The following is a 22,394-nucleotide window of genomic DNA, read 5'->3' as shown; positions in this document are numbered from 1 at the left end:
TGGGTGCAATGCCAACAGTCCTTCCTGGGTCTAGTAGGTGGCTATATTTGCTGGTGCCATTGGTGCTAGAGGGTTGGGTTGTTTTGGGGAAGGAGACCAGACAGCGAGGTCATCAGTCTCATCGGATTAGGGAAGGACGGGGAAGGAAGTCGGCCGTGCCCTTTGAAAGGAACCATCCCGGCATTTGCCTGGAACAATTTAGGGAAATCACGGAAAACCTAAATCAGGATGGATGGACGCGGGATTGAACCGTCATCCTCCCGAATGTTGGTGCTAGATGTTTGGTAGCATGCAAATTTGGGTAGTCTCCTGTTTCTTCATCTTCTTCTTCTTCTTCTTTTTTAAGAGCCAATAAAACTGAGTGAACCTCATCTCACTCTCACTCTGTGCCCGTACTTCATTCAGATTAGATCTTGGTAGAGACAGAGTCATCCTGTATAGGATTAAGAAGATGGACTTTAATTAGAAGAGCTGGAGCTGGTAGCCTTGGGTGTCCACCTTGGTCTGCTTTATGATGCTGACTGATGCACAGCTTGGCAAATGTTGGTGAGCAGAGTAAGTCATGTTTTATGGAACATTGACTTTACCATCTGCATCACAATATTATTAATATTTCCAGCAGCCACAGTTGCTGCCTACTCTCCAGACTTTGTAGCCAAACTAGGTAAAGGAATTATGTCAGGAGCTTAGTTCTCCATTTGAGTTCTCATTATAGATATGTCTACTTTGCTCTTTCCAATTACCTATCAAGCCTTTGGCTATGGTGAGGCATTCATCTTTATGGACAACAAGTTGCGCCCCCATTATGCACCTCTTATGAATGACTTCCTTCAGGATAACGATATCGCTAGACTAGTGGCCAGTATGTCCTTCAGACATGAACCCTATTGAACATGCCTGGGATAGGTTGAAAAGGGCTGTTTATGGAAGACATGACTCACCAACCACTCTGAGGGATCAACACTGAACTGCCATTGAGGAGTGGGACAATCTGGACCAACAGTGCCCTGATGAACTTGTGGATAGTACGCCACGACGAATACAGCCATGCATCAATGCAAGACGACATGCTATTGGGTATTAGAGGTACCAGTGTGTACAGCAATCTGGACCACCACCTCTGAAGCTCTCGCTGTATGGTGGTACAACATGAATGTGTGTTTTTTGTGAGCAATAAAAAGGGCAGAAATGATGTTTATGTTGATCTCTATTTCAATTTTCTGTACAGGTTCCAGGACTTTTTTTGATGTGTATATCTTCAGATAAGTTTTGCTATTTGGGGAGCAAAATAACTGATGATGGTCGAAGTAGAGAGGATATAAAATGTAGACTGGCAATGGCAAGGAAAGCATTTCTGAAGAAGAGAAATTTGTTAACATCGAGTATAGATTTAAGTGTCAGGAAGTCGTTTCTGAAAGTATTTGTGTGGAGGGTAGCCATGTATGGAAGTGGACGATAAATAGAGCTGAGAGAGCTGCATCAAACCAGTCTCAGGACTGAAGACAACAACAACAACAACAACAACAACAACAACAACAACATCTTCAGATACTTTGGAGGTGCCATGACAGGGAAGGATATGAATTTTACTGCTGCTCATTTCACTTGCAGCAATTTACAGTGATCTCTTAGCTTCTGCCTAACAACATACTCAGAAATCTGTACATATTTGGAAAATGAACAGCCACACATTTGTTTCATCCGTTGTTTTGTTACCAGATGGAAAAATAAATAACACTGAACATTTCAGAATATATTTGTATTACATTAATAAGAAAATCTCACAATGTGTTAAAATGATGTAGTAGAAATAGAATTAAAAAGAACTAGGATACAGTGGGATGCAAAACTGTTTTCTTTAACTCTAAACCACTTCTTTGTCCACTAAGCTATAACAAAGCAATGTGTTTTCTGTCTTTTGCATCATCTTAGTATCTTTGAAGACTTACACTGTTGATGCTTCGTTAACTGATTTTAATTATAAAGGTGATGTATTTGTGATAAATCTTCAGCCCCCAACATCATCTATAGTCAGAAGCAATAATTGTTGCGCTACCTACCTTACCTGCAATAGGAACAGATCAGTTTCAGTTTATGATTAAAATTTCTGTTAAAAATTCCCATGATGTTTTAAGATGCAATACCTGTTTTAGTCACTGTTTCCCTCTCTGCATCAGTCTAACTGTTTACTGAACAGTCTATCTTTATGGCTTCTTATTATGTTAGTTTGTTGAACCCACTGTCCCAGTGCTCCTTTATTTTCTGCTGTGTATTTATCTCAGCCACAATCATAAAGTTGCAATGATAAAGTACTGAGACAGGTTAGAAAAAATTGGCCAAGTGCAAGCAGGACTGTCACATTGATGGTTTTGGCAAACTGCAAGGACAGATTCCTGACTGGACTGAATGCAAAAAGGTCCTACGAACAAGTCTGGAAATGGACAGTGTGCATACAACAACAACAAACTGTCCTGGAACACAGTACAGAACTGCATTGCATCTACGTCATAAGAGATGTTCAGAAAGTGACCTCCATGGGGTTGCAGGTGATACGGACAGTAGTGGTTGCCATGCAAGATACACATAATTGTACATTGGCTTACACCATGTTGGCAGGCCACTTGCCTGGAGCTTGCACCAGGGTTCGTCACAATATTCTATAGAACCCAGTCTCCCAAATTCGATGTATGCAAGTCTGCTGCCTCCATGCACATTTGTCTGCTTAAAAGGACCCATGATCACGTAAATGCCCAAAAAGGGCTTAAGTGTTGTGTGATGTGGCTGGTGTCTGTGAGAGTACTTATTTTGGTATAGCTATGCTGCCTCTTGACTGTTTCCATCTGCTTTACCATCCACAATCACCATCTCGGCTTGTTCCTGATGTGAATGCTTGACAATTCTGCTGCAGGAACACACTGCACATGATCAGAGGAACTGTATTCATCTGCGCCATTTATCATGGCAATGACGCATTTAAGGACACATATTCACAGGACATTTTTTCAATCCATTTACTGTAAGGAATCGATGCCTGCAGTTTGTTGGTTTTATGGATTTTTCACCCTGCATATATCATCCTGGGAATCTAGAATCTCAACACATTTTGCCCATTTTCAATACAGGCACTGTCAAGATACTGGTTTGACGAACGCCAAGATCTTACCAACATCCCTACAATAGTTCCTCAGTCTAGCCAAAACACACAAAAAGGAGCGAGCAGGGGACTTCACTTTATATAAATAGATGAAGAAGTACAATTTACATATTATGTTTGCATGCAGTAATGTTCGTACATTATGCTTTTGACAGGTGGTGAATGCAATGTACAGTCTCTCAAAAAGCTATTTTTTATGTGACAAAATTACAATTGTCAGATATTTTTACTTTACTTGTAATATGAAACCTTGCTTCTAGCCAAATTTCACGGTTCTACGTCAGTGGGAAGTACCCTACAGGTTTTAATGAGAATGTTTTCTAGTATCAAAATATGTTACATAAATGGCCACATCTTTTGACTGAACTGGCTTAGAAGCTTAAACTTTTTACAATGGTAAGGGATCATAGACCTTAATATAACGTAAGTTTGAACTTGACACATTTACACACACGGACAACAAAAAAATCCTATAAGGCTTCCATATTTACAGACTGAGGCACAGAACCCTGAAAACAGCTTTACTTACACTTTTAAACAACTCCACTGGTATCACTTTCAAACTAACTCCTTGTGCCTGAACATACTTATTCTGTCGGTGTTTCCATTGTTGGTAGCAGGGAATTCGTCTTATGGTATACTAGCAAAAGGCCTTTTACAGTGGTTTCGATGTCTTGTACTGTTACAAAATGGTCTACTTTAATGGCTGATTTCACTTTTGAGCATAAAAAAGGTCACACGGCCCATGTCGGGTGAAAAATGGTTCAAATGGCTCTGAGCACTATGGGACTTAACATCTGTGGTCATCAGTCCCCTAGAACTTAGAACTACTTAAACCTAACTAACCTAAGGACATCACACACATCCATGCCCGAGCAGGATTTGAACCTGCGACCGTAGCGGTCACGCGGTTCCAGACTGAAGTGCCTAGAACCGCACGGCCACATTGGCCAGCCATGTTGGGTGAATAAGGTGTAGTAGGATGGTACATTACTTGTACAGGATCCTGTTAGCAATTTGTGGATGAACATGATGAGCCTGTTTTTGAAGTCTTTTGAGAATTTCTTGGCAATAGTACCGATTTACTGACTAGCCTGGAGGTAACCACTCTTTGTGTACAAAACCCATGGAGTCAAACGAACACACAAGCATGCAATTCACATTTGACTTTAACATGTGAGCTTTCTTTGGTCTCTGAAATTACTTCAAACATCACTGTGAACTTCTGACGTTTTGTCTTGGAATCATACCACAGAAAACATCACCAGTGATAACTCTGTTCAGCAATTCTGGGTTCAAGCCATTAGTTCCAACAGATCAACAATTACAGCTCTCTACTGGTCCTTTTGTCGCCGTATGGTTGTTTTTGGGAACTACTTTGGCACACTGTTTTCTCATATCCGGTTTTTCAATCGTCATTTTTACATCCTGCATCAGCTCACACAAGTTCCCTCACCCTGTCTTACTGTCATCTGTTTGCCACCCCGTTTGTGCTGTTGGTCGCCCACTGCAATGTTCATCACACTGCATCATTCTCACAGAGTGTCACACAGCAAGAGATGGCATACTGCTGCACAGTATTTCAAGATTCCATTGTTGCACCAAGAAGCAAACACAGAACTTCACATTTCATGGTGCTACTCCTGGAGAACATTGTAGGCGTATGCCACTTGTGGCTGTGATGGGAAAAGACCTAGCTCACACACTGCCTATTTAAGCCATTATAGGGAGAAAAAAAATCTGTCTCATAACTTTATTGTTGTACATCATTTTGTTGTTGCTGTGGTCTTCGGTCCTGAGACTGGTTTGATGCAGCTCTCCGTGCTACTCTATCCAGTGCAAGCTTCTTCATCTCCCAGTACCTACTGCAACCTACATCCTTCTGAATCTGCTTAGTGTATTCATCTCTTGGTCTCCCCCTAAGAATTTTACCCTCCAAACTGCCAACCAATACTAAATTGGTGATCCCTTGATGCCTCAGAACATGTCCTACCAACCGATCCCTTCTTCTGGTCGAGTTGTGCCACAAACTCCTCTTCTCCCCAATCCTATTCAGTACCTCCTCATTAGTTATATGATCTACCCATCTAATCTTCAGCATTCTTCTGTAGCAAGCTACTATTCTCTTCTTGTCCAAACTATTTATCGTCCATGGTTCACTTCCATACATGGCTACACTCCATACAAATACTTTCAGAAACGACTTCCTCACACTTAAATCTATACTCGATGTTAACAAATTTCTCTTCTTCAGAAACGATTTCCTTGCCATTGTCAGTCTACATTTTATATCCTCTCTACTTCAACCATCATCAGTTATTTTGCTCCCCAAATAGCAAAACTCCTTTACTACTTTAAGTGTCTCATTTCCTAACCTAATTCCCTCAGCATCACCCGACTTAATTAGACTACATTCCATTATCCTTGTTTTGCTTTTGTTGATGTTCATCTTATATCCTCCTTTCAAGACACTGTCCATTCCGTTCAATTGCTCTTCCAAGTCCTTTGCTGTCTCTGACAGAATTACAATGTCATCGGCGAACCTCCAAGTTTTTATTTCCTCTCCATGGATTGTAATACCTACTCCGAATTTTTCTTTTGTTTCCTTTACTGCTTGCTCAATATACAGATTCAATAACATCGGGGAGAGGCTACAACCCTGTCTCACTCCCTTCCCAACCGCTGCTTCCCTTTCATGTCCCTCGACTCTTATAACTGCCATCTTGTTTCTGTACAAATTGTAAATGGCCTTTCGTTCCCTGTATTTTACGCCTACCATCTTTAGAATTTGAAAGAGAGTATTCCAGTCAACATTGTCAAAAGCTTTCTCCAAGTCTACAAATGCTAGAAACGTAGGTTTGCCTTTCCTTAATCTTTCTGCTAAGGTAAGTCGTAGGGTCAGTATTGCCTCACGTGTTCCAATATTTCTATGGAATCCAAATGATCTTCCCCCAGGTTGGCTTCTACTAGTTTTTCCATTCGTCTGTAAAGAATTCGCGTTAGTATTTTGCAGCTGTGGCTTATTAAACTGATTGTTCGGTAATTGTCACATCTGTCAACACCTGCTTTCTTTGGGATTGGAATTATTATATTCTTCTTGAAGTCTGAGGGTATTTCGCCTGTCTCATACACCTTGCTCACCAGATGGTAGAGTTTTGTCAGGACTGGTTCTCCCAAGGCCGTCAGTAGTTCTAAAGGAATGTTATCTAGTACCAGGGCCTTGTTTTGACTCAGGTCTTTCAGTGCTCTGTCAAACTCTTCACACAGTATTGTATCTCCCATTTCGTCTTCATCTACATTCTCTTCCATTTCCAGAATATTGTCCTCAAGTACGTCGCCCTTGTATAGACCCTCTGTATACTCCTTCCACCTTTCTGCCTTCCCTTCTTTGCTTAGAACTGGGTTTCCATCTAAGGTCTTGATATTCATACAAGTGGTTCTCTTTTCTCCAAAGGTCTCTTTAATTTTCCTGCAGGCAGTATCTATCTTACCCCTTGTGAGACAAGCCTCTACATCCTTACATTTGTCCTCTAGCCATCCCTGCTTAGCCATTTTGCACTTCCTGTCGATCTCATTTTTGAGACGTTTGTATTCCTTTTTGCCTGCTTCATTTACTGCATTTTTATATTTTCTCCTTTCATCAATTAAATTCAATATTTCTTCTGTTACCCAAGGATTTCTACTAGCCGTCGTCTTTTTACCTACTTGATCTTCTGCTGCCTTCACTACTTCATCCCTCAGAGCTACGCATTCTTCTTCTACTGTATTTTCCCCCCGTTTCTGTCAATTGTTCCCTTATGCTCTCCCTGAAACTCTGTACAACCTCTGGTTTTATCAGTTTGTCCAGGTCCCATCTCCTTAAATTCCGACTTTTTGCAGTTTCTTCAGTTTTAATCTACACGCTCATAAGCAATAGATTGTGGTCAGAGTCCACATCTGCCTCTGGAAATGTCTTACAATTTAATACCTGGTTCCTAAATCTCTGTCTTACCATTATATAATCTATCTGATACCTTCTTGTATTTCCAGGATTCTTCCATGTGTACAACCTTCTTTTATGATTCTTGAACCAAGTGTTAGCTATGATTAAGTTATGCTCTGTGCAAAATTCTACAAGGCGGCTTCCTCTTTCATTTCTTTCCCCCAATCCATATTCACCTACTATGTTTCCTTCTCTCACTTTTCCTACTCTCGAATTCCAGTCACCCATGACTATTAAATTTTCGTCTCCCTTCACTACCTGAATAATTTTTTTTCTCTCATCATACATTTTATCAATTTCTTCATCATCTGCAGAGCTAGTTCTCATATAAACTTGTACTATTGTAGTAGGTGTGGGCTTTGTGTCTATCTTGGCCACAATAATGCGTTCACTATGCTGTTTGTAGTAGCTTACCCGCACTCCTATTTCTTTTATTCATTATTAAACATAGTCCTGCATTACCCCTATTTGATTTTGTATTTATAACCCTGTATTCACCTGACCAAAAGTCTTGTTCCTCCTGCCACCGAACTTCACTAATTCCCACTATATCTGACTTTAACCTATCCATTTCCCTTTTTAAATTTTCTAACCTACCTGCCCGATTAAGGGATCTGACATTCCACGCTCCGATCCGCAGAACGCCAGTTTTCTTTCTCCTGATAATGCTGTCCTCTTGAGTAGTCCCCTCCCGGAGATCCGAATGGGGGACTATTTTACCTCTGGAATATTTTACCCAAGAGGATGCCATCATCATTTAACCATACAGTAAAGCTGCATGCCCTCGGGAAAAATTACGGCTGTAGTTTCCCATTGCTTTCAGCCGTTCGCAGTACCAGCACAGCAAGGCCGTTTTGGTTAGTGTTACAAGGCCAGATCAGTCAATCATCCAGACTGTTGCCCCTGCAACTACAGAAAAGGCTGCTGCCCCTCTTCAGGAACCACACGTTTGTCTGGCCTCTCAACAGATACCCCTCCGTTGTGGTTGCACCTACGGTACGGCCATCTGTATCGCTGAGGCATGCAAGCCTCCCCACCAACGGCAAGGTCCATGGTTCATGGGGGAACAAAACTCCAGTGTCTGTATGTAAGTGATCTGACTGCCAATTGCCTGCAATTTTAGCACATAAATACTTTGTTTCCTGTTGGTGACTTTTAGTCTTTTAGCCAGTGTGGGTCAATAGAATACTATGGCTGTCAGTGAAGAAGTAGATGAGATGGGGAGGACGGAGGACGAGGGACTGGGCGAGGGGGGACTCTTAACTTGTTCAGCAGCTTTTTAATTAAAACTGATAAATACTGACATTTTTATTTAAACGGATTTCTGACTACAGACAGTGGTTCACAAATGCCTCTGCTGATCAGTCACTATTTAGCTTTATTAGCACATGGCTATACATGAGATTAGACATGATATTGCACTTGTGGGTACTTCACCAAAAAAATTGTAACAGGCTGCGTTGGCATGTCACCAGGTACCTGTGCGCAAGTCGACCACAAGCAGTGGTTCCCAAAAAATGCCAGGATCAGGGTGCTACACACAAGGTAGTGAACATTTGTTCTAGTGAAAAGTCATTACGGAAACTACACACACACACACACACACACACACTCTCTCTCTCTCTCTCTCTCTCTCTCTCTCTCTCTCTCTCTCTCTCTCTGAGTGGAAAATGTAACTGAAACAGGAGATTTGAGCATTTTAAGAGATTCTCCACTGAAGTTGGCAGCTGAGACAAAGAATGAGTAGAAGCAAATGACTGTTGGTATCAGAAGTACAGCCATAGGATTTTTTTCAGTGCAAGGGCTTTGTAAGGGGTTGCTCACTTCAAGGAGTGTCTAGTCTTGATTCAGTGAATCAGTCCGCCTGGAGTTCTGATGATGTTTCCAAGCTCTGCACTGATGTGGGCTACTGTGCTGCTCAATACTCAGACAGCTTTCAAACTCCGATAGAGGTTACTAGTTACAGTCCTTTACCACATGCAGTGAATTCTACACATCACACCTGTGATTCTTCACACTATCATCACAGCCACAACAAAGAATGACAATACTGATATGTACCAACCTGTGAGCACTAACCTGTTGTCTGCAGGCCAGCAGCTAAGGCTGTGTTCTTCAGTTGTAAGGCAGCAACATAGGAATAAATCTTATTTCAACATGCCACAATAAACTATGTAAGTTGCTCTCTGTGAAGGTATCTGTGCACAGTTACATACTCATTAAATTTAACTTAAGTTTTAATTACTTTGAGAATACTTCAGCAGTTGTTATCATTTTTTTGTGTTGTCTTTCAGAAAAGGGACACATTGACTATTGAATTGACTATTTGATGTTTAGTACCCATCTTGTCATTTTACCTACTGATTTTTTATGTTTCCCAGTTTTTACATTCAAGTCAAATCGTGTGCAAGCTCAGTGTCTCTCTTTCTGAGATAACTGGGTGAAAGTAGCAATGTGACACACAACAGACGACCTGAACATATTTTCATAGTTGACCTCAGTGCCTTATCACTCAGAAGAGGGACAGCATCAACAGTACATACCATTACAGACAAGTACAAAACAATGTTATTACTTGCCATTATCACTGTGTAATTTGCAATTTCCTTTTATTTTTTCTTATTCAAAGAAACCAAGTTGGCATTCACTGGAGAAAACTAGAGAAAAACAAAATACCTAAATCCAAATGATTGGTCAGTAATTTGAACTGCCATCTTACCAAATGTGAGCCTCGTGGCTCAACAATGCATGATCTTACGCATTGAGAAATATACAATTTCTATCAATATTTTTCTTTTTGTAAGTATTGTTCAGTTATAGAAGTTTTTTTCTTTTTCTCAGATTTGATTTTATCACTTTGTTAACACTTACTTTTTATATGCTGAACGGTGAGAGTCCTAACAGGCAGAACCACTTCATGTTTCCTCATTGCTATATCCACCATCATAATTTTATATGGTTCCGTACACTCTTAGAATGAAATAAAAATAGCACTAACTATGTTAAAATGGCCTCTGCCTTAGCTCTTCAGCTTAAATTACAGACCTGTACTAAGTCGTCATTATCTGATTATCCAAGGATGTTTTCCGTTTTTGGGCTCAGCAGCAGCTTGCTTTGTAATGGAATTATACTCCCCAAGGCTACAATCAATGTAGCAGCTGGAAAACAGTCTATTTTACAACCGGTTTTGAACACAGCTCATTTTAATAAGAGTGGTATCTATGAATTCATATGAAAATGAATATCTGAAGTTGTCATACTGGACTTGAGCTCAGTTCCTGTGCTTGCAGAAAATAATCACGAATTAAGGGTCGGTCCGACTTTGTACAAGTAGACAAACTATTGTTCTGCTTTAAGATGCAAACACGTTTCACCACCACTGCTACATCATCTGTACGTTATTTCTTTTATTTTTATTTCTTTATACATTTTAAATTTTACATTTGTGTGCCCTGTGGCTGCCAACCAAAATCGGCCACAGGTCTAAATTAGCACACACGTCTGTTTGTGTGTGCCACATGTGTTTTGTTGTTTTTATGGACTTACAGTGACATTTTTCACAAATGAGTGGGTGAAAATGTCTAACTACACAAAAAGAACAAAGACACAGTTGGAAGACAAAAGCAGACCTGACACAGCTCAGGACTAGCCAGATACTACAATGATGACATTGTGTACTAACTTAGGACAGAGGCCAATGTCAGCTGGCAGCCGCAGGACACATACAATTGGGGGGGGGGGGGGGGGGGGCAACAATCAGGATGCCACAACTGTGGTGAAACATGTTTTGGTGTTCAAGCAAAACAATAACTTCCTTACTTGCAAAAAAGTGGGTCCATTGTTAATTCATTATTAATGTCTGAAGCTTTTTGTGAAATAAAAGCTGTTTTATACTAGCTGAAATGCTTGTAAGCCTGTGGAGTTTTACTCCATGGTCTGATTACAATTCGCAAAATGTCTATTACTTTTTCCCGTACCCACAGCTTCTATGGCAATGATTTCTTTCTTTGTTATCATAAAAAATGATGTACAGAATCTTTGAGTATGTCTAGGTCTGTCTCTTCAACCTAGATTACAATGGTGTGACACGAAAAAATGAAACCACATTCAAATTTTATAAACACGATTATGAATTGATTACTGTCATATGGAATCTTCCAGAATAGATGGTCACTCTTGTCTGGGCTTTAATATCACATAGAAGATTTACAGATAAAAGGCTGTGCAAGTCTTTGTTAAAATATTAATCATTTCACTTGTTGTGCAATACATTTATTGCTGCATTTTCCTATAATATTTCAAAATGTAACACAAAAATTACAGCAACAAGGTCACAACATACAAAAAGAAAAATACATAATTTTAATGAGGAGCCTTGCCCACTTGCATCACATCCTGGCAAGAACAACGTAAACATTTATTTCTGGTGTTTCCTAAATATTACACAAAGACAGTCTATCCATAACTCCGGTGTCACCACACAAGTTTTATTTACTCAAAAGTGTTTTCTGTCAAAGCTCCTTCCTCAAATGCCAGAAGAGTCAAAGTAGCTGCTACTCCAGCTTGCAATTAAAGCTTCCTCTTTGCTCCCTCCACTCTGACAACATTGACAGTGTTATCTGGCTATATCCCCATCTCCCCTCGATTTCCTTTAATGTAGATGATGAGGGGGACAATGTCACTTTTAAAAATATTTACAGTTTGATATTACTTTCCATCATATTTTATATCATCATAAGACAAACATTTTCAAGTCTCTTGTAACATTCTAGTGACACTAAATGATACTGTTACCTAATATTATTCAAAGAATAACAACACTTACATGAAGAGCAAGACTTAGTTTATAGGGTTTACATATGTTCAAGATACAAACTCATAATATGTCAATGTAAAAATGACAGATCAGAATGTACACAGGTAACATTAAATAAATGTCATTACTTATTTAAAATGATTCAATACTGACTTCAATTACATGATGTTCTTTCTCTGTTAAGCAAAACCACTTCCAATATCTCAAAATGATTAATTTCAAAGTTTTTTGATTATGCACCGCATACACAAATTGAACATTTAAAACTGCTAAAAGACAGAAGACATTGTGTATTAACAAAGTTTAAAATAATCAGCTCATACACCGCAAGTTCTAAAAATATCACCAAAATAAAGAATTGGTGCTATATATTTACGTCAAATACTATCAACTTTTTCACACACAGAGAAGCAGTTAGCTTTTTGGAAAAATGGGTATCACCAAATTTATGTACAGCAACTGGTGTGCTGATAAAAATAAGCTACCGCCACACTGAAACAATGAAATAAACTAGGATCTCTGTAATTTTTTATGCCTTGGTTACTAACATCTAACACTTTAGAATACAAACATTACTAAACTCAACATACCACATTATACTTATTTAGCAGCTACTTGCAGGGAACAAAATTAAACTATATAAAAACAAAACAAAACAAAAGAAAAGAAACAACAATCTAGATCTCTGCTTAGCAATGTGGGAACATCAAAACTTCAATAGCTACAAAATCAGTAATTATCTTACAATTTGTAGGGAAAGTTATAAATATGTCTTTGTACTTTTACAATAGGATACCAACAGATCTTTGGGACATAATGAAATGAAGCTGCTTCAGGACTAGAAAACAGTTTCATAATTAACTGATCTCAAACTTGTTTAACTTTGCAAGAAACACTGTACCTTCCAGCCACTGCGAATCCTGGTTCCTGAAATTTTTATTATTGATTTTCAAAGTAACATGAGAAGCAGCAGAAAAGAGCAACTAATGCAAAATGTTACTTGTCTGCACCAGCAGAATATACCTCTGCATGTGCATTTGGGTGACTCTTTGCCCTCTACCATTTAAATAACTTTTCTTCTTTTTCTATACTTCTATCTTGTTTTTGCCTATTGACAAACAAACCAGCTGTTTCAAAAGCTTGATATTGCACATATTTTTTTGTGTGTGTATCTGCCCTCCTCAAGTTATTTCATTTATCATTATATTATAGACACCTAACCTCATTCTTAAACAAAATCTTAGCTTTTAAATTGTGTGACAAGAATTACATAATGGACCCACTGTGAAGCACTTGGGGGAGGTAATTTCTATAAGAAAAAATACTGTCAGGAATTGAAATGGGTGCCATGACAACCCAAACTTACTGCATCACCAACAGATCAGCTCTAAATTTAGCTCTCTTTAACATACCAACACATGCATGCTATAGTCAGTCAGGTGACACATGAACTGAACAAGTTCTGGGCAAAATATGTGGCAAATAAGTAAAAATAAAAGTAAGATTTATCTGCACCCAAATACACTGCCCCGCTAAAGAAAAAAGAATTGAAGAAATATATTTTCTTGTGTGTTCAACAAATTTTGTTTCAGTTTATCATGAAAATATAGTCTTTGCAAGAATCATCTAATGGTATTACCCAACATACAAAACGAACTTACAAGCTTGTTTTTCTCTTAGAAACATTTTCAGAAAAGTAACACTTATCCAGTCACACTGCATAGTATGATTTTGCAGTAAATTAATTGCAAGAGTTTAAAAAATTGGGATGCTTAGTCTGAGTAACTGTGTCCCACTTTGACATTTTACCACATAGTATAGTTTAATGCGTATGTAAAAACAGGTGAACATTCTGGTGTGAGAAAAAGAACATTATTCCTTAATATTACAATATCAGAAGTTTTGAAAAGCACTTTGTTCACATTATTATTGGAAATTTATTTCACAGAAAGCATGAGCAATTTATAAAGAAATTCATCATTCTAAATCAGTCTCAAACTACAAAGGCTAAAATGGCCTGTAGTTTTATTCTTCACTTTAAAATTACATAAAAATAAAAATTACTCTTTATTTAAAAATGCCCAAAACTTAATTTGTTTTCCATTTTGTAGTTTTATCCCAGTGAAGTGCCTTCATGGCTGTTAGAATGATTCAAATGTAAATGTCTGTATTCCAGTCTTGTTTTTCAACAGGCAATAAATACTACGTAAAATTTAGAAATAAAACATGAAATCATGAAACCGTTTCAGATTTGTTGGATATTGCACCCCCACTTAGCCATGTACACATGCAAGAATAATATTAAAACACATTACATAAGCTACAAGCAATATATATCACCTTTGTTTCACAAATGGATTGTTTGCTTATAAAACTGATATTAAAATATCTTGCACAGGAACAAACAGTGAGGATTAATCGGAAAATTGGAATCATCCATTAAAGATTAATTTTATTACAAGGAAATTCCAGCTGAGAAAATTTAAAAGTTTTTTTTTAAGTAAAACTGCTGACCAGGAAGCAAAAAGTAAATAATGTTGACATACTTGTATAAAAGCACACACAGTATTCTTGCTTTCAGAACTATTAGCACCTTCCTTGAGGAGGAGAGAGGAGAAAGTTGGGAAAGGTTAAAAAGAAATATTAACTCACACAGACCCCAAGGGGACAGATACTAATCTGTTGTGGGATAACAGGCAGAGGTCACTCTGTTATATATAGTTTGTATATTTACACTTGTATGTTCACCATATCTCATTTATTTTGTGTAAGAGGTGTATAGAATAACCAGCAGAAGTGCCAGAGAATATTAACATAAATAACCTTTTAGAAGACATCATGTCAGAAGCTCAGTTAATATCAAAGGGAAGCAGTTGATACAATATAACTAAACCAGCTGTGTAAGTCTGACCACGTGCTAATAATGATACTGTTTGATCAGCGATATCTCTTGAAACAAGATGTAGGGCTTGAAAGTAGTGCCAACAGTTCAAAGAATGTTAATTAACAGAGACAGAGGAAAATTTTCTAGCAGTCACAAGCTGTGAATGTCTTCAGGAACCATCCAGAGGCTTTGGAGATGTAACTTGACAGTCACAGACTGAGTATTCGAGTTATGTGCTATATGATCTGAGTTATAAATAGTCATCAAAGTGACACCCAATTCTATTTTGTAGCTGCAGTCCAGAAACTGGCAACCCATGCATTTCTCTCCTGCTCTACAGGCAAGAAAGTTTTGTTGGATGCCTCCTCAGCTCAAGAGCAACTTCTCATCAATAAATTTATGTACTGTCAAGATACACTTAATTGACAATCTTCCAAGCTAAACTTCGTCTTTACACCTGTAATGATTAAAAGGGATCTCTCCCTCTCACCTTCACAAAGGCTCCGCCAGTGAGGCCTGAACCCATGCCTTTGAAGTCCTATTTTTAATGAGGCAGATAATCATTTGTCCACTACAGTGGATCTGTCATGTATATGTCACATATTCATATACCGTATTTACTCGAATCTAAGCCGCGCTTTTTTTCCGGTTTTTGTAATCCAAAAAACCACCTGTGGATTAGAATTGAGTGCAAAGTAAGCGGAAGTTCTGAAAAATGTTGGTAGGTGCCGCCACAACTAACTTCTGCCGTCGAATATAGGAGCGCTACACAGGCATGCTTTGCAGGCACAAAGATAAATACTGGCACCAAAACCTCTGCGTCAGCAAATAAATTAAAAGAAAAGGTAGAAGAATGTAAACATAATGCCATGTATTCTTTTGTGTTTGATGCTATCTCATTTAAATCCTGTCTGCCTAATAAAGTACGAAACTAGAGTGAGACAACAGCAAACACGGAAGAATATACATATCATGTCATGTTTATATTCGTATTATTCTTATACTGAATAGCGATAGTCAGAAATGAAGCACGGCAACTGACTAGATTTTTAAACCTAAGATGACTCTAATTTCTGTGCAGAATGTAATGTAGTAAAGAGGGGTCTGCAAACAGAAAAATTTTCGCTAAACTCTCGTTCAGAACATCTTATATCATTCGCAGTATATTATTTGGTTCTTGTCGATCATTATAAAAAAAAGCAGCAGTGTAAGTAACAACAAATAGCAGCCTCTTGCCTTTGTTTCGCTTATGAGACAATTCTTCTCCTTTTTTTATTGTAAGCGGCGGTAGCGCGCACAAAACCAAGCCATGCGGCGAGCGGGTACAGGTCATAAACACTCATTATCAGAATGTGACAAACAATGCACGACACAGTACAGTAATACAGTTTCAGCTTAGAGTGATGTAAACACCTATAACAAAGAGAACGGCACTTATCAGATCAAAGCACAATAAGCAATAGACTCAAACCAGACGAAGCACATGAAAAAGGAACGGTACCCGTATAAATACAGACACATAGCAATGGCTACTTGGTAAATCTTAACTGTTAAGCTCACGACTCGAACCAAACTACTGTAGGTGTATCTTCATCCATTCGACCTAAATTGTGTTTCATGTTACAATGGACCAACTTTGTTTCGATTTGGAGGTGCGGTATAAGACTTTTCTCTCATCTTGAATTTCGAGTCTCAAATTCCGGGTGTCGCTTAGATTCGGGAAATTTTTTTTCCTTGATTTCGAGTCTCATTTTTCAGGTACGGCTTAGATTTGAGTGCAGCTTAGATTCGAGTAAATACGGTATCTAAAATATGGCAAGCATTAGTTAGTACCAGCACAGTTGCAGCAGCAGCTGCTGCTGATGAGTGCCTTCTGTGTATGTGGAGGTAACACGTTACTTAATTCACTGCCAAGGGGCTGTGAGAATTTATGGAGTATTCCAGAATAAACTAATGGTTGCACAGTACTTCAGATACTATTATTGACATAAGCACTATGGGGGAGTTGGCATAATTTGAGTAGTAAGATAATGGTCTAAGGGAACAGCTATGATGGAAGACATGGTATGTAACGTAGGATAGTGACTTCGTGGAGAATGTTCTGGATGCCACAAGATGTTCAACAGAACATGAACTATGAACATCTGTTGTCAGGCAGAGTAGCATATAATCACCAGGAGCAGACCAAGAGTTAGTTGATAGCCACAATGTAAGGTGGTCATCTTGTCAGAAGCTTGGAGCCTATGAGAGAGTAGTATGAAGTTCTTTGTCTGGAGCTAATTAGAAGTTAACAGCCAGTGAGAGGTTTTGAGTATGCCCAGGTATGGCCATTGCCATGCTGTTCTTCTAAGTCTTGCCTGTGTATTTCAGAACTCTGCTGAATGAAGACAGCAATTCGTTCTACGGGTAATCGTAACATAGTCTCTGTCGTGGATGAACTGAATTTATTTAATGTGTGAGGGTATTATCGTGTATAGAGAACAAGAGCAGGTAACAGTACTTAAGAGTATTCTGTGAGAGTCTAAGACAAGCACTTGGGCAGTAGCTTGTGACAGGATGGGGCTGTGTATTCAGTGCTGCCAGTGGGGCAGACAGCTATAGAGGAAGTAACACATCACCTTCTCCATGGAGTTTACTTACATCCCTCAGATGTAGCCTGTTGAGTTCTCTAGCTTACAAAACCAACTAGTAGTTGTTTTTTGTCTTCCTTGTTCGGGCTTTTAGCAGCTGCTGACGGATCTATGAGTTCTCCCTCCACCTTGATCCACAGTTGCAGGTAATTGTCCTGTTCTCAACTCCCACTCCAGAAAGTGATTGTATTCACCCTTCATTTTAGTTCTTACCTTTGTCGTATTTCAAGTAAGTGAACACAAATGTAATCTTTTTTGGTGTATTAAAACTTGTTGTATCAAACATAGTTCTTCTCTTTAAGCACCTTCAGAATCTCCCACGTTTTGAGCCACAGTCATATCTAAAATTCTAGCTTAGATCTTGTGCACTTAACTTCTGCTAGATGATCTGACCTCTGCTGACATCTTGAAACCACTCACAGGACACAATCAGATATAAGTGTTACATTGTTTGGCTTAGATTAGCTCAGCGATGCAACAGATCAGGCACGTAAAATTTCTGAGTATTCAGGTTGAGTGTAAGAAGAGCACCTCTGGCATATAACATCTATCGTCCTGGGGTCTGAGTGGCCAACCTCTTTCTGCTCCCTCTCCAAAGAAGGAAAGGTTTTAGTTCTGAAAGCTAGGGTAGTTTGTGTATTGTTGTGTGTGTTTATCGGCATTAATTAACACTTCACCCCCTGGAAGTATATACAATTCTATTACAATTTATTTCAATTAATGTTTAATACAGATAAAAATCCACTGTCAGTAAAATACTGAATAATCACAATGTGTACAAATTTCTACAGAATTGTGGGGGCAGAGGGAGGAGGAGAGGGTAGGGGGGAGTGAGTGAGTGAGTGAGTGAGTGAGTGAGGGAGGGAGGGAGGGAGGGAGGGAGAGGGAGAGAGAGGGGGGAGAGGGAGAGAGAGGGGGGAGAGGAGGAGGAGGAGGAGGACGAGGAGGAGGAGAAACCTGAAGGAAATAAACTTATGAGTAGAAATGCAGGGAAAATGCAATCTGATTAGAAAGGAGTAACATGCACCGAAGAGAGAAAAATACTAATGTGGCAGTGATGCTCATATTATCATTGAGCAATTAAAACCAAGATAAAGCATATGTCTTCCCCCATGAACCATGGACCTTGCCATTGGTGGGGAGGCTTGTGTGCCTCAGCGATACAGATGGCCGTACCGTAGGTGCAACCACAACGGAGGGGTATCTGTTGAGAGGCCAGACAAACATGTGGTTCCTGAAAAGGGGCAGCAGCCTTTTCAGTAGTTGCAGGGGCAACAGTCTGGGTGATTGACTGATCTGGCCTTGTAACATTAACCAAAACGGCATTGCTGTGCTGGTACTGCGAACGGCTGAAAGCAAGGGGAAACTACAGCCGTAATTTTTCCCGAGGACATGCAGCTTTACTGTATGATTAAATGATGATGGCGTCCTCTTGGGTAAAATATTCCGGAGGTAAGATAGTCCCCCATTCGGATCTCAGGGCGGGGACTACTCAAGAGGACGCTGTTATCAGGAGAAAGAAAACTGGCATTCTACGGATCGAAGCGTGGAATGTCAGATCCCTTAATCGGGCAGGTAGGTTAGAAAATTTAAAAACGGAAATGGATAGGTTAAAGTTAGATATAGTGGGAATTAGTGAAGTTCGGTGGCAGGAGGAACAAGACCTTTGGTCAGGTGCTTACAGGGTTATAAATACAAAATCAAATAGGGTAATGCAGGAGTAGGTTTAATAATGAATAAAAAAATAGGAGTGCGGGTTAGCTACTACAAACAGCATAGTGAACGCATTATTGTGGCCAAGATAGACACAAAGCCCATGCGTACTACAGTAGTACAAGTTTATATGCCAACTAGCTCTGCAGATGATGAAGAAATTGATGAAATGTATGACGAGATAAAAGAAATTATTCAGGTAGTGAAGGGAGACGAAAATTTAATAGTCATGGGTGACTGGAATTCGTCAGTAGGAAAAGGGAGAGAAGGAAACATAGTAGGTGAATATGGATTGGGGGGAAGAAATGAAAGAGGAAGTCGCCTTGTAGAATTTTGCACAGAGCATAACTTAATCATAGCTAACACTTGGTTCAAGAATCATAAAAGAAGGTTGTATACCTGGAAGAATCCTGGAGATACTAATAGGTATCAGATAGATTATATAATGGTAAGACAGAGATTTAGGAACCAGGTTTTAAATTGTAAGACATTTCCAGGGGCAGATATGGATTCTGATCACAATCTCTTGGTTGTGAACTGCAGATTGAAACTGAAGAAACTGCAAAAAGGTGGGAATTTAAGGAGATGGGACCTGGATAAACTGAAAGAACAAGAGGTTGTAGAGAGTTTCAGGGAAAGCATAAGGGAACATTTGACAGGAATGGGGGAAAGAAATACAGTAGAAGAAGAATGGGTAGCTCTGGGGGATGAAGTAGTTAAGGCAGCAGAGGATCAAGTAGGTAAAAAGACGAGGGCTAATAGAAATCCTTGGGTAACAGAAGAAATATTGAATTTAATTGATGAAAGGAGAAAATATAAAAATGCAGTAAATGAAGCAGGCAAAAGGGAATACAAACGTCTCAAAAATGAGATCGACAGAAAGTGCAAAATGGCTAAGCAGGGATGGCTAGAGGACAAATGTAAGGATGTAGAGGCTTGTCTCACAAGGAGTAAGATAGATACTGCCTACAGGAAAATTAAAGAGACCTTTGGAGAGACGAGAACCACTTGTATGAATATCAAGAGCTCAGATGGCAATCCAGTTCTAAGCAAAGAAGGGAAGGCAGAAAGGTGGAAGGAGTATATAGAGGGTTTATACAAGGGCGATGTACTTGAGGACAGTATTATGGAAATGGAAGAGGATGTAGATGAAGATGAAATGGGAGATAAGATACTGCGTGAAGAGTTTGACAGAGCACTGAAAGACCTGAGTCGAAACAAGGCCCCGGGAGTAGACAACATTCCATTAGAACTACTGATGGCCTTGGGAGAGCCAGTCATGACAAAACTCTACCATCTGATGAGCAAGATGTATGAGACAGGCGAAATACCCACAGACTTCAAGAAGAATATAATAATTCCAATACCAAAGAAAGCAGGTGTTGACAGATGTGAAAATTACCGAACTATCAGTTTAATAAGTCACGGCTGCAAAATACTAATGCGAATTCTTTACAGACGAATGGAAAAACTGGTAGAAGCGGACCTCGGGGAAGATCAGTTTGGATTCCGTAGAAATGTTGGAACACGTGAGGCAATACTAACCTTACGACTTATCTTAGAAGAAAGATTACAAAAAGGCAAACCTACGTTTCTAGCATTTGTAGACTTAGAGAAAGCTTTTGACAACGTTAACTGGAATACTCTCTTTCATATTCTGAAGGTGGCCGGGGTAAAATACAGGGAGCAAAAGGCTATTTACAATTTGTACAGAAACCAGATGGCAGTTATAAGAGTCGAGGGGCATGAAAGGGAAGCAGTGGTTGGAAAAGGAGTGAGACAGGGTTGTAGCCTCTCCCCTATGTTATTCAATCTGTATATTGAGCAAGCAGTAAAGGAAAGAAAAGAAAAATTCGGAGTAGGTATTAAAATTCATGGAGAAGAAGTAAAAACTTTGAGGTTCGCCGATGACATTGTAATTCTGTCAGAGACAGCAAAGGACTTGGAAGAGCAGTTGAACGGAATGGACAGTGTCTTGAAAGGAGGATATAAGATGAACATCAACAAAAGCAAAACGAGGGTAATGGAATGTAGTCAAATTAAATCGGGTGATGCTGAGGGGATTAGATTAGGAAATGAGACACTTAAAGTAGTAAAGGAGTTTTGCTATTTAGGGAGTAAAATAACTGATGATGGTCGAAGTAGAGAGGATATAAAATGTAGACTGGCAATGGCAAGGAAATCGTTTCTGAAGAAGAGAAATTTGTTAACATTGAGTATAGATTTAAGTGTCAGGAAGTCGTTTCTGAAAGTATTTGTATGGAGTGTAGCCATGTATGGAAGTGAAACATGGACGATAACCAGTTTGGACAAGAAGAGAATAGAAGCTTTCGAAATGTGGTGCTACAGAAGAATGCTGAAGATAAGGTGGGTAGATCACGTAACTAATGAGGGGGTATTGGTTGGTTGGTTTGGGGAAGGAGACCAGACAGCGGGGTCATTGGTCTCATCGGATTAGGGAAGGATGGGGAAGGAAGTCGGCCGTGCCCTTTGAAAGGAACCATCCCGGCATTTGCCTGGAGCGATTTAGGGAAATCACGGAAAACCTAAATCAGGATGGCCGGACGCGGGATTGAACCGTCGTTCTCCCGAATGCGAGTCCAGTGTCTAACCACTGCGCCACCTCGCTCGGTGGTTGAGGGGGTATTGAATAGGATTGGGGAGAAGAGAAGTTTGTGGCACAACTTGACTAGAAGAAGGGATCGGTTGGTAGGACATGTTTTGAGGCATCAAGGGATCACAAATTTAGCATTGGAGGGCAGCGTGGAGGGTAAAAATCGTAGAGGGAGACCAAGAGATGAATACACTAAGCAGATTCAGAAGGATGTAGGTTGCAGTAGGTACTGGGAGATGAAGAAGCTTGCACAGGATAGAGTAGCATGGAGAGCTGCATCAAACCAGTCTCAGGACTGAAGACCACAACAACAAAGCATATGTCATAAAAACATCAAAGTGTTAGCAAAATTATAGACACTTCACTTCATAGATAGAGAACAAACACTGTGTGAGTTGATTATATAGGTGAAATCAAACAAAATAAATTAAAATCATACATCAAGCAAGAATTTAAGATGGGGTTTAAGGAAGAAAAGTAGCACACAGTCTTCCATCACCAGCAATATCAACTGGTGCCAATGCTTCAAGTAAATGCCAGTTGGAGGATATCTGAATATTCAAGAATACAATGGTATGATATACTTTAGTGCTGTGTAATG

At 39.4% G+C, this 22,394-nt stretch overlaps 1 long non-coding RNA gene across 1 annotated transcript in view; it reads left to right on the top strand.

The window, feature by feature from the left end:
* Nucleotides 1–22,394, top strand: part of LOC126237075 (uncharacterized) — a 143,173-nt gene that overhangs the window by 110,197 nt on the left and 10,582 nt on the right. The gene's annotated exons all lie outside the window — the stretch shown is intronic.

The sequence above is a fragment of the Schistocerca nitens genome, chromosome 2 (genome assembly GCF_023898315.1).
Source record: "Schistocerca nitens isolate TAMUIC-IGC-003100 chromosome 2, iqSchNite1.1, whole genome shotgun sequence".
In the NCBI taxonomy this organism is placed as follows: Eukaryota; Metazoa; Arthropoda; class Insecta; order Orthoptera; family Acrididae; genus Schistocerca; species Schistocerca nitens.
This window is presented reverse-complemented; position numbering and strand designations above follow the sequence as displayed.